The sequence below is a fragment of the Triticum dicoccoides genome, chromosome 1B (assembly GCF_002162155.2).
Source record: "Triticum dicoccoides isolate Atlit2015 ecotype Zavitan chromosome 1B, WEW_v2.0, whole genome shotgun sequence".
In the NCBI taxonomy this organism is placed as follows: Eukaryota; Viridiplantae; Streptophyta; class Magnoliopsida; order Poales; family Poaceae; genus Triticum; species Triticum dicoccoides.
In genome coordinates this window covers 186,971,596-186,983,178 of record NC_041381.1, presented here as the reverse complement: position 1 = coordinate 186,983,178, position 11,583 = coordinate 186,971,596, and positions in this window count along the sequence as shown.

The window sequence follows — 11,583 nt, the reverse complement described above, 5'->3', positions numbered from 1 at the left end:
CCGCCTCCACAGCCAGAGGACCACAACCGGGCCCTCGACCCCAGACTTGAAGAAGATCTGGATGTATCTATGGAGCTCGTCGACAGGATGTTTTACCAAGCAAGCTGTGACAGTGCCTTGGTGGCCATCATAGCCGACTATTCTGGCCTACTCCCTGCATCACATGTAAGTAAAAGTAAAACCGAAGTCCTATCTTCCGAGAAGGATCCCTTCTTTACGCCTTACCCACCGCACACGTATTGTGCTTTATAGGGAAGGCCATCGGGGCGCCGTGCCGAACCCGCGGCGACTCACCAACGAGGGGCGCCCAAGCCAGGTAGGCTTAAAAGGAAGGCGGTCAGGACCGAGACGCCGTCACAGAGGTATGATTTAAAACCTGCTCCATGATTATCGTCTTTAAAATATAACAATGTCCATTGTCTCCTGGCAAAAAAGCACCCACCGGACTGTGTCCGGAGATCCTACCGGCCACGCCTCCACCAGCCGGACTCCAGAACCGGACCCAAGGGCGGAGGCTAACATGGGGACAATGCCGGACGGTCCTCCTATAGAGGATGCGGATAGAATATTCGCTACAAATTTCAAAGTGGAGAGCGCTATGAATCACAGGCGCCGACGGGCCCTACTCTGTGACCCTAATTTCTCCGTAGAGGCGTTCAATGCCTTCAACTTGGGAGACGCGTACATCCGAGCTGCTCAAGGTGGGCTTGCTAGAGCCATAGAATAGTATTTAAAGGATACACGGGTAAGAAAAATCTGATAATTATGTATATCAGTAGCCCCTGAGACTTGAAACAGTTGGCACAACTGATTTAAGGATCATTGTATGCATAGGTTCTTACAGAGAAGAATACCCATTTGTCTCAAGAGCTGGAGGAGTGACAAGCCCAGCTATGGGCCGCTGTTGCCGGAATGGAGGAATCCAAGAAGTCCTTGTCTGGTAATACTTGTCTTGATCAAAAAGAATGTAATTATGTGTACCAGTTAGTATTCGGCATGCTCGCAAATCTAACAATAGATTTTGCAGACAATCCCGGAGTGAATCCGGATATCGTGCAAGAGGATGAGCAACATGCTCAACGACAGCTAGAGGCTCGTGAGCGCGTGCTTACACGGGTTAGGCGACAGAAAAACGATCTCCAGGATGCCAATACCCGGTTGGGCGTTGAATTAGAAGATGTTCGGGCCCAGCTTGCTGACTCCATGAAGGAGAATAAGAGGCTTCGACGCGGCATTTTTAGTAAGTGCTCGAATGAACCTTTATACAGTTCGGCGAAGAAACAGGCTAATAGAGTTATGTCTGTAGGTATGCTGACAGGTCGTCCTGAAGAGGAAATGCCCGGCTCCGCAGGCGATCTTCTGAAAGAACTTTCACAACTGCACGAACAAGTTCGGTAGGTGATGCAGGGTATTGCTCAGGCCTTGTGGCCATCCGCCTCCCTGCCAGGAGGCATGGGGGAGCTTGTGGAGATGCTCAAGGGAGCGCGGCGGCGCTTCTCATTATGGAAAATATCGGCCTGCTGACAAGGTGTGAGGGAAGCCTGGGCCATGGTAAAGACGCGGTACACTAAGGTTGATCCGAATCACATGGCCCAGGTCGGGCCTGTAGGGTCAGATGGGAAAGAGATTCCCGTTAGTCTGGTATATGACCAGGTAGGATTAGCCGCAAAGTATTCCAAACAGGATTGTAGGCTAGACAACCTGTTGGATGGTATAGAAGAAGAATTTAGTCAGTCTAGGTGACTGTGTACTTCAATTGACATAGTTTGTGCCTAGCTGGATTGTAAATCATTTGTCCTGGCGGACCTTTTCGCTTCAACCTCCGGACCCGACAGTCCGGAGTGTATCCGAATACCCGCTCAGTTATGTAAACCAGGGTACGCGTGGAAACCAGGTGTAGGGGTCATAAGTGCTTGAACAGACAAGTACCCAACTAGTTATGTTATATTACATGGATAGTAAGAAACATCTTCCAGGGAGAATAGTTCCGTTAAGGGTTCCTTTCCCTGGGTACGCATGGATTAATGTGCATGTCCGAACTGCGAACAGAGACGCGGGATATGAAACATCTGGGGTTTTATATTGTAAATAGGTAAGAAACATCTTTTGTTCACCGATCGAATATTCCCTTAAGAATGCTAGCTTTCGGCTTCACCCAATCTGAGGTACACGTCCGGCTGACCCGGCAGTAACAATCGCAGAGGTGCTCCCCTTATGCCCTAGCCAAACTAACGGGAACATAGGGCATAATCACAGGAGCCATGCAACCCAACTTGGCCAAAACTTAAGTCATATCGATGCATATAATGGCGAAAAAAGGTACATATGGAAAAGTGACACATATGTAGTGAGCATAAAGCCCGGAAGATAATTATATTAAGCTTATGTATAAGAAGCCCCCAGGTATAATGAGCGTGCATGGCACGTCAAGATTGTGTGGTCAAGTCACAATTGAAGCTTTTTAGGGCCATAAGAAAAAGAAAGATGATATAATTTAAAAAGGGCAGAGGTAAGGAGACAAACACAGAGTTCGGTGCTAGGCGTAGAATCTTCAAAGTCTGGCCACGTTCCATGGGTTCGGCTCGAGTCGATTGTCGGATGCATCACGCAGGCGGTACACTCCTCTGGTGAGAACTTTATCAATGATGAAGGGACCCTCCCACTTGGGCTTGAGCTTGTCCTTTTTCTTCTCCAGTAGGCGTAGAACGAGTTCGCCAATGTTATAAGTTTTGGCCCATACTTCTCTGCTTTGATACCTTCGAGCCTGTTGCTGATAGAATGCAGAACGGGCTTTTGTGACGTCATGCTCCTCCTCCAGGGCATCTAGACTGTCCTGCCGATCGAGCTCGGCTTCTCTTTCTTCATACATGCGGACTCGTGGTGAGTCATGAATGATATCGCAGGGCAATACCGCCTCTGCACCGTACACCATGAAGAATGGTGTGTATCCGGTAGTGCGATTCGGCGTGGTCCGTAGTCCTCATAGTACGGAGTCGAGCTCCTTGACCCAGTGCGTATCCAATTCCTTCAAGGATCGCACTAGTATGGGTTTGATGCCGCTCATAATAAGACCGTTTGCTCATTCGACTTGACCGTTTGTTTGAGGGTGATAGACGGAGGCGTAATCGAGCTTAATGCCCATGTTGTTGCACCAAGTTTTCACCTCGTCGGCTGTGAAGTTGGAGCCATTATCAGTGATGATGCTGTGGGGGACACCGTAACGGTGTACAACCCCAGATATGAAGTCTATCACTGGTCCAGATTCGGCCGTTTTAACTGGTTTGGCCTCTATCCATTTGGTGAATTTATCCACCATAACCAATAGGTATTTTTTCTTATGGCTTCCTCCTTTAAGGGGTCCGACCATATCGAGCCCTCAGACCGCAAAGGGCCAAGTTGTGGGGATTGTTTGGAGAGCGGTAGGTGGCATATGGCTTTGGTTTGCGAAAAGCTGGCAACCGACACAATGTTGGACGAGGTCCTGTGCGTCTGCTCGAGCTGTCGGCCAGTAGAAACATGTACGGAAGGCCTTGCTTACAAGGGCCCGGGCTGCGGCGTGGTGGCTGCCGAGTCCAGCATGAATTTCGGCCAAGAGCTATCGCCCTTCCTCTTCGGAGATGCACCTTTGGAGTACTCCGGTAGCGCTTTTCTTATAAAGCTCTCCCTCGTGAACCTTGTAGGCTTTAGAGCACCACACAATGCAACGTGCCTCATTTTGGTCCTCGGGGAGTTCTTGCCTATTTAGGTAGGCTAAGAAGGGTTCTTTCCACGGGGCGATGACAACCATGATCACGTGGGCCGAAGGTATTATTTCGGTGGCGGAGCCTCCGATTATGTCAGTGTGTTCGGGATCTGGGGTTGTGGTCGGATCCGGACTAGTATTGTCGGTCTCCCCTTCCCACACCACGGATGGCTTGAACAACCTTTCCAAGAAGATATTGGGTGGGACGGGGTCGCGCTTAGCACTGATGCGGGAGAGGATAACCGTCGCTTGATTGTTTTCTCGGACCACATGATGGAATTCGAGCCCCTCGAACCGAGCTGACATCTTGAGGACGGCATTGTGGTAAGCCGCCATTTTCGGGTCCTTGGTGTCAAAGTCTCCATTTATTTGAGATATTGCGAGGTTTGAATCCCCATGCACTTCTAGGCGTTGGATGCCCATGGAGACTCACATCCGAAGACCATGCAACAAAGCCTCGTATTCGGCTGCATTGTTGGAGTCTGTGTATAGTATTTGGAGTACGTATTGGACTGTATCTCCAGTGGGGGATGTCAGGACGACACCTGCTCCCAGACTAGCCAGCATATTAGAGCCGTCAAAGTGCATGATCCAATTGGACTATGTGCCGTACTCTTTAGGGAGTTCGGCTTCTGTCCATTCGGCGATGAAGTCAGCCAGTACTTGCGACTTAATGGCTCGCCGTGGTTTACATATGATGTCGAACAGGAGGAGCTCGATGGCCCACTTAGCAATTCGGCCCGTGGCATCGCGGTTATTTATTATATCGTTGAGTGGTACTTCGGAGGCCACCGTGATTGAACACTCTTGAAAGTAGTGTCGTAGTTTCCAGGATGCCATGAAGACCGCGTATGATATCTTTTGATAATGTGGGTACCGTGACTTGCATGGTGTGAGGACAGTGGATACATAGTATACCAACATTTGAAGCGGGAACTTATGTCTGTCCTCCTCTTGTTCGACGACGAGTACTGCGCTTACAACTTGGTGTGTTGCAGCTATATATAACAGCATGGGTTCACCGATGTTTGGTGCGTCCAGGATTGGATTGCTGGACAAGAGGGCCTTTATTTCTTCCAGTCCGGCCGTAGCCGCATCCGTCCACTCGAAGTGTTCGGTGCGTCGAAGACGGCGATAGAGAGGTAGTGCCTTTTCTCCCAATCGGGAGATAAAGCGGCTTAAGGCAGCCACGCATCCAGTTAATTTCTGGATTTGCTTGAGGTCTGTTGGGGGTAGCCAACCATGAAAAAGCTTGGATTTTAGCCGGATTTGCTTCAATTCCTTTATTGGAAATAATGAAACCCAGGAGCTTTCTGGAAGGAACGCCGAAAACGCATTTTTCCGGATTGAGCTTGATGTCATATGTTCGGAGATTGTCGAACGTAAGCCTCGGGTCGTCTATTAAAGACTCAATGTGTCTGGTTTTGATGACCATGTCGTCTATGTATGCCTCAACTGTTTTGCCGATTTGTGTTTCCAGGCATGTCTGAATCATGCGTTGATAGGTTGCACCGGCATTTTTGAGCCCGAAAGGCATGGTGTTAAAACAGAAGGGGCCGTATGGAGTGATGAATGTTGTTGTGGCTTGATCGGACTCCGCCATCTTGATTTGATGGTATCCGGAGTATGCGTCGAGGAAGCACAATGATTCGTGTCATGCGGTAGCGTCGATGCGGGGGAGAGGGAAGGGATCCTTGGGGCAAGCCTTATTGAGGTCCTTAAAATCGACGCATAGGTGCCAGGATTTGTCCTTCTTTGGTACCATCACTAGGTTTGCTAGGCAGTCAGGGTGTTTTATTTCTCTGATGAATCCGGCTTGTCGTTTAGGTTCTGAAAAGCGCCGAAGAGTCTGCTTGACCAGCTTGTATCCCTTCAGTATGTTTAGGATGTGCTTGGCCAGCCTGCGCGGGATACCTGGCATGTCTGAAGGGTGCCAGGCGAAGATGTCCCAATTCTCGCGCAAGAACGCCTGCAGTGCGGCATCTATTGTAGGGTTCAGCTGTGCCCCGATGGATGCTGTTTCTGTAGAGTCCGTTGGGTGGACTTGGAATTTGACTATTTCGTCCGCTGGTTTGAAAGAGGTGGACTTGGACTGTTTGTCGAGTATCACGTTGTCCCTGTCCACTGTGGAGCGCAGCGCAGTTAGTTCTTCAGCCGCGAGGGTTTCGAATAATGCCTCAAGGGCCAGGGCGGCGGTTTTGTTTTTGACACGGAGTGCTACATCCGGATCACTGGCTAGAGTGATGATTCCATTGGGCACGGGCATCTTGAGCTTCATGTACCCGTAATGGGGTATAGCTTGGAAGCTCGTGAATGCATCCTGCCCTAAAAGGGCGTGGTATCCGCTACTGAACGGGGCCACTTGGAATGTGATTTCTTCGGATCTGTAATTCTCCGGTGTGCCAAATACCACATCTAGTGTGATTTTTCCCGCACATCATGCCTCCTGACTAGGGATAATTCCTCTGAAGGTTGTCCTGCTTTGCTTAATGCGGCTCTTGTCTATTTCCATTTTGTTGAGGGTTTTCCTCGTAGATGAGGTTTAATCCGCTGCCACCATCCATGAGCACTTTAGTAAGCCGGAAGCCATCCACAATTGGACTAAGGACCAGAGCGGCTGGTGCAAGGACTATGCGAAATTGAGGTTCGTCACTGGCATTGAAGGTTATGGCCGTGTCGTTCCATGGGTTTATTGTTGCAACGTGGAAGACTTCGGCGAGGCTGCGGAGTGCTCTCTTGCACCTATTATTTGAGGCGAAAGTCTCGAAGACTATCAATACTGTATTGTTGGTTTCTGCGGGATGATGCTCTACGGTATATTAATGAGGAGATCCTCGCCGCTCTTGGCCACCTGCCGAAGTATCCAACATGCTCTAAGGCTGTGTGTTGGTATGGTATCCGGTGTGGTGTGAATTTTGCATGGCCCATTGAGCCATCCCTCCAAAACAGTTCCACGCCCTGTAGTGGGCTTTGGTTTCTTCGTAATTGGATCGGGTGACTTGCGAGAGTGCACCCTTTTAGTTCAGACGAGGGGTTTAGTGAGGGCCGGAGGATCCCAGAATTTTGCTTGGGTTTTCCAGGCGCTTTCCATCGCATAGTACTTCTGTACTATGGCCGCCAAGTCAGCAAAGTGTGCTATGTCACGGCAACTTATGGCGTTGAGGATTCCCTTGTCCGTGCAATTTTTGCAAAACAATGAGATTGCGTCTTCCTCGCGATAGTCCTTGGCCTTGCTCATTACAAGGAGGAATTGTTGGGGAACGTTGCAGAAAACAAAAAATTTCTTACGGTTTCACCAAGATCAATCTATGAGTTCATCTAGCAACGAGAGAGAGGACTACATCTACATACCCTTGTAGATCGAGCGGAAGCGTTCAAGAGAACGGGGTTGAGGGAGTCATACTCGTCGTGATCCAAATCACCGGAGATCCTAGTGCCGAACGGACGGCACCTCTGCGTTCAACGCACGTACGGTCAGCGAGACGTCTCCTCCTTCTTGATCCAGCAAGGGGGAAGGAGAGGTTGATGAAGATCCAGCAGCACGACGGCGTGGTGGTGGATGCAGCAGGGATCCCGGCAGGGCTTCACCAAGCGTCTGCGAGAGGGAGAGGTGTAGCAAGGGGAAGGGAGGCGCCAAGTGCAAGGGTGCGGTTGCCCTCCCTCCCCCCTCTTTATATAGGGCCCCTAGGGGGGCGTCGGCCCTAGGATATGGGATCTCCTATGGGGGGACGCCGGCCAGGGGGGTGGCTTGCCCCCCAAGCCAGGTGGAGGCGCCCCCACCCCTAGGGTTTCCCAACCCTAGGCGCAGGGGGGCCAAGGGGGGGCGCACCAGCCCACCAGGGGCTGGTTCCCCTCCCACTTCAGCCCATGGGGCCCTTCGGGATAGGTGGCCCCAGCCGGTGGACCCCCGGGACCCTTCCGGTGGTCCCGGTACAATACCGATGACCCCCAAAACTTTCCCGATGGCCGAAACCTGACTTCCTATATATAATTCTTTACCTACAGACCATTCCGGAACTCCTCGTGACGTCCGGGATCTCATCCGGGACTCCGAACAACTTTTGGTTTACTGCATACTCATATCTCTACAACCCTAGCGTCGCCGAACCTTAAGTGTGTAGACCCTACGGGTTCGGGAGACATGCAGACATGACCGAGACGCCTCTCCGGTCAATAACCAACAGCGGGATCTAGATACCCATGTTGGCTCCCACATGTTCCTCGATGATCTCATCGGATGAACCATGATGTCGAGGATTTAAGCAACCCCGTATACAATTCCCTTTGTCAATCGGTACGTTACTTTCCCGAGACTCGATCGTCGGTATCCCAATACCTCGTTTAATCTCGTTACCGGCAAGTCACTTTACTCGTACCACAATGCATGATCCCGTGACCAGACATTTTGTCACATTGAGCTCATTATGATGATGCATTACCGAGTGGGCCTAGAGATACCTCTCCGTCATACGGAGTGAAAAATCCCAGTCTTGGTTCGTGCCAACCCAACAGACAATTTCGGAGATACCCGTAGTGCACCTTTATAGTCACCCAGTTACATTGTGACGTTTGGCACACCCAAAGCACTCTTACAGTATCCGGGAGTTGCACAATCTCATGGTCTAAGGAAATGATACTTGACATTTGGAAAAGCTCTAGCTAAACGAACTACACGATCTTTGAGCTATGCTTAGGATTGGGTCTTGTCCATCACATCATTCTCCTAATGATGTGATCCCGTTATCAATGACATCCAATGCCCATAGTCAGGAAACCATGACTATCTGTTGATCAACGAGCTAGTCAACTAGAGGCTCACTAGGGACACGTTGTGGTCTATGTATTCACACGTGTATTACGATTTCCAGATAACACAATTGTAGCATGAATAATAGACTATTACCATGAACAAAGAAATATAATAATAACCATTTTATTATTGCCTCTAGGGCATATTTCCAACAGTCTCCCACTTGCACTAGAGTCAATCATCTAGTTACATTGTGATGAATCGAACACCCATGGAATTTTGGTGTTGATCATGTTTTGCCCTTGGGAGAGGTTTAGTCAACGGATCTGCTACATTCAGGTCTGTGTGTACTTTATAAATATCTATGTCTCCATCTTGAACATTTTCACGTATGGAGTTGAAGCGACGCTTGATGTGCCTGGTCTTCTTGTGAAACCTGGGCTCCTTGGCAAGTGCAATAGCTCCAGTGTTGTCACAGAAGAGTTTGATCGGCCCCGACGCATTGGGTATGACTCCTAGGTCGGTGATGAACTCCTTCATCCATATTGCTTCATGCGCTGCCTCCGAGGCTGCCATGTACTCCGCTTCACATGTAGATCCCGCCACGACGCTCTGCTTGCAACTGCACCAGCTTATTGCTCCACGATTCAACATATACACGTATCCGATTTGTGACTTAGAGTCATCTAGATCTGTGTCGAAGCTAGCATCAACATAACCCTTTACGACGAGCTCTTTGTCACCTCCATAAACGAGAAACATGTCCTTTGTCCTTTTCAGGTACTTCAGGATATTCTTGACCGTTGCCCAGTGTTCCTTGCCGGGATTACTTTGGTACCTTCCTACCAAACTTACGGCAAGGTTTACATCAGGTCTGGTACACAGCATGGCATACATAATAGATCCGATGGCTGAGGCATAGGGGATGACACTCATCTCTTCTTTATCTTCTGCCGTGGTCGGGCATTGAGCCGAGCTCAATCTCACACCTTGCAATACAGGCAAGAACCCTTTCTTGGACTGATCCATATTGAACTTCTTCAATATCTTATCAAGGTATGTGCTTTGTGAAAGACCTATGAGGCGTCTTGATCTATCCCTATAGATCTTGATGCCTAATATGTAAGCAACTTCTCCAAGGTCCTTCATTGAAAAACACTTATTCAAGTAGGCCTTAATGCTGTCCAAAAGTTCTATATCATTTCCCATCAGAAGTATGTCATCTACATATAATATGAGAAATGCTACAGAGCTCCCACTCACTTTCTTGTAAACGCAGGCTTCTCCATAAGTCTGCATAAACCCTAACGCTTTGATCATCTCATCAAAGCGAATGTTCCAACTCCGAGATGCTTGCACCAGCCCATAAATGGATCACTGGAGCTTGCATACCTTGTTAGCATTCTTAGGGTCGACAAAACCTTCCGGCTGCATCATATACAGTTCTTCCTTAAGATAGCCGTTAAGGAATGTCGTTTTGACGCCCATCTGCCATATCTCATAATCATAGTATGCGGCAATTGCTAACATGATTCAGACGGACTTCAGCTTCGCTGCGGGAGAGAAAGTCTCATCGTAGTCAACCCCTTGAACTTGCCGATAACCCTTAGCGACAAGTCGAGCTTTATAGATGGTAACATTACCATCCGCGTCCGTCTTCTTCTTAAAGATCCATTTGTTTTCTATCGCTCGCAGATCATCGGGCAAGTCTGTCAAAGTCCATACTTTGTTTTCATACATGGATTCTATCTCGGATTGCATGGCTTCAAGCCATTTGTTGGAATATGGGCCCGCCATCGCTTCTTCATAGTTTGATGGTTCACCGTTGTCTAACAACATGATTTCCAGGACAGGGTTGCCATACCACTCTGGCGTGGAACGTGTCGTTGTAGACCTACGAAGTTCAGTAGCAACTTGATCCAAAGTACCTTGATCATCATCATTAATTTCCTCTCCAGTCGGTGTAGGCACCACATGAACATTTTCCTGAGCTGCACTACTTTCCAGTTCAAGAGGTAGTACTTCATCAAGTTCTACTTTCCTCCCACTTACTCCTTTCGAGAGAAACTCTTTTTCCAGAAAGGATCCATTCTTGGCAACAAAGATCTTGCCTTCGGATCTAAGGTAGAAGATATACCCAATGGTTTCCTTAGGCTATCCTATGAAGACACATTTTTCCGACTTGGGTTCGAGCTTTTCAGGTTGAAGTTTCTTGACATAAGCATCGCATCCCCGAACTTTTAGAAACGACAGCTTAGGTTTCTTCCCAAACCATAATTCATACGGTGTCGTCTCAATGGATTTAGACGGAGCCCTATTTAAAGTGAATGTAGCTGTCTCTAGAGCGTATCCCCAAAATGATAGTGGTAAATTGGTAAGAGACATCATAGATTGCACCATATCCAATAGAGTGTGACTATGACGTTCGGACACACCGTTACGTTGAGGTGTTCCAGGCAGCGTGAGTTGTGAAACGATTCCACATTTTCTTAAGTGCGTACCAAATTCGTGACTTAAATATTCTCCTCCGTGATCTGATCATAAGAACTTTATTTTTCGGTCACGTTGATTCTCTACTTCATTCTGAAATTCCTTGAACTTTTCAAAGGTCTTAGACTTGTGTTTCATCAAGTAGACATACCCATATCTACTCAAGTCATCAGTGAGAGTGAGAACATAATGATATCCTCCGCGGGCCTCAACGCTCATTGGACCGCACACATCAGTATGTATGATTTCCAATAAGTTGGTTGCTCGCTCCATTGTTCCGGAGAACGGAGTCTTGGTCATTTTGCCCATGAGGCATGGTTCGCATGTGTCAAATGATTCATAATCGAGAGACTCTAAAAGTCCATCTGCATGGAGCTTCTTCATGCGCTTGACACCAATGTGACCAAGGCGGCAGTGCCACAAGTATGTGGGACTATCATTATCAACATCTTTTGGTATTCACACTATGAATATGTGTAACATTACGTTCGAGATTCATTAAGAATAAACCATTGACCATCAGGGCATGACCATAAAACATATCTCTCATATAAATAGAACAACCATTATTCTCGGATTTAAATGAGTAGCCATCTCGTAT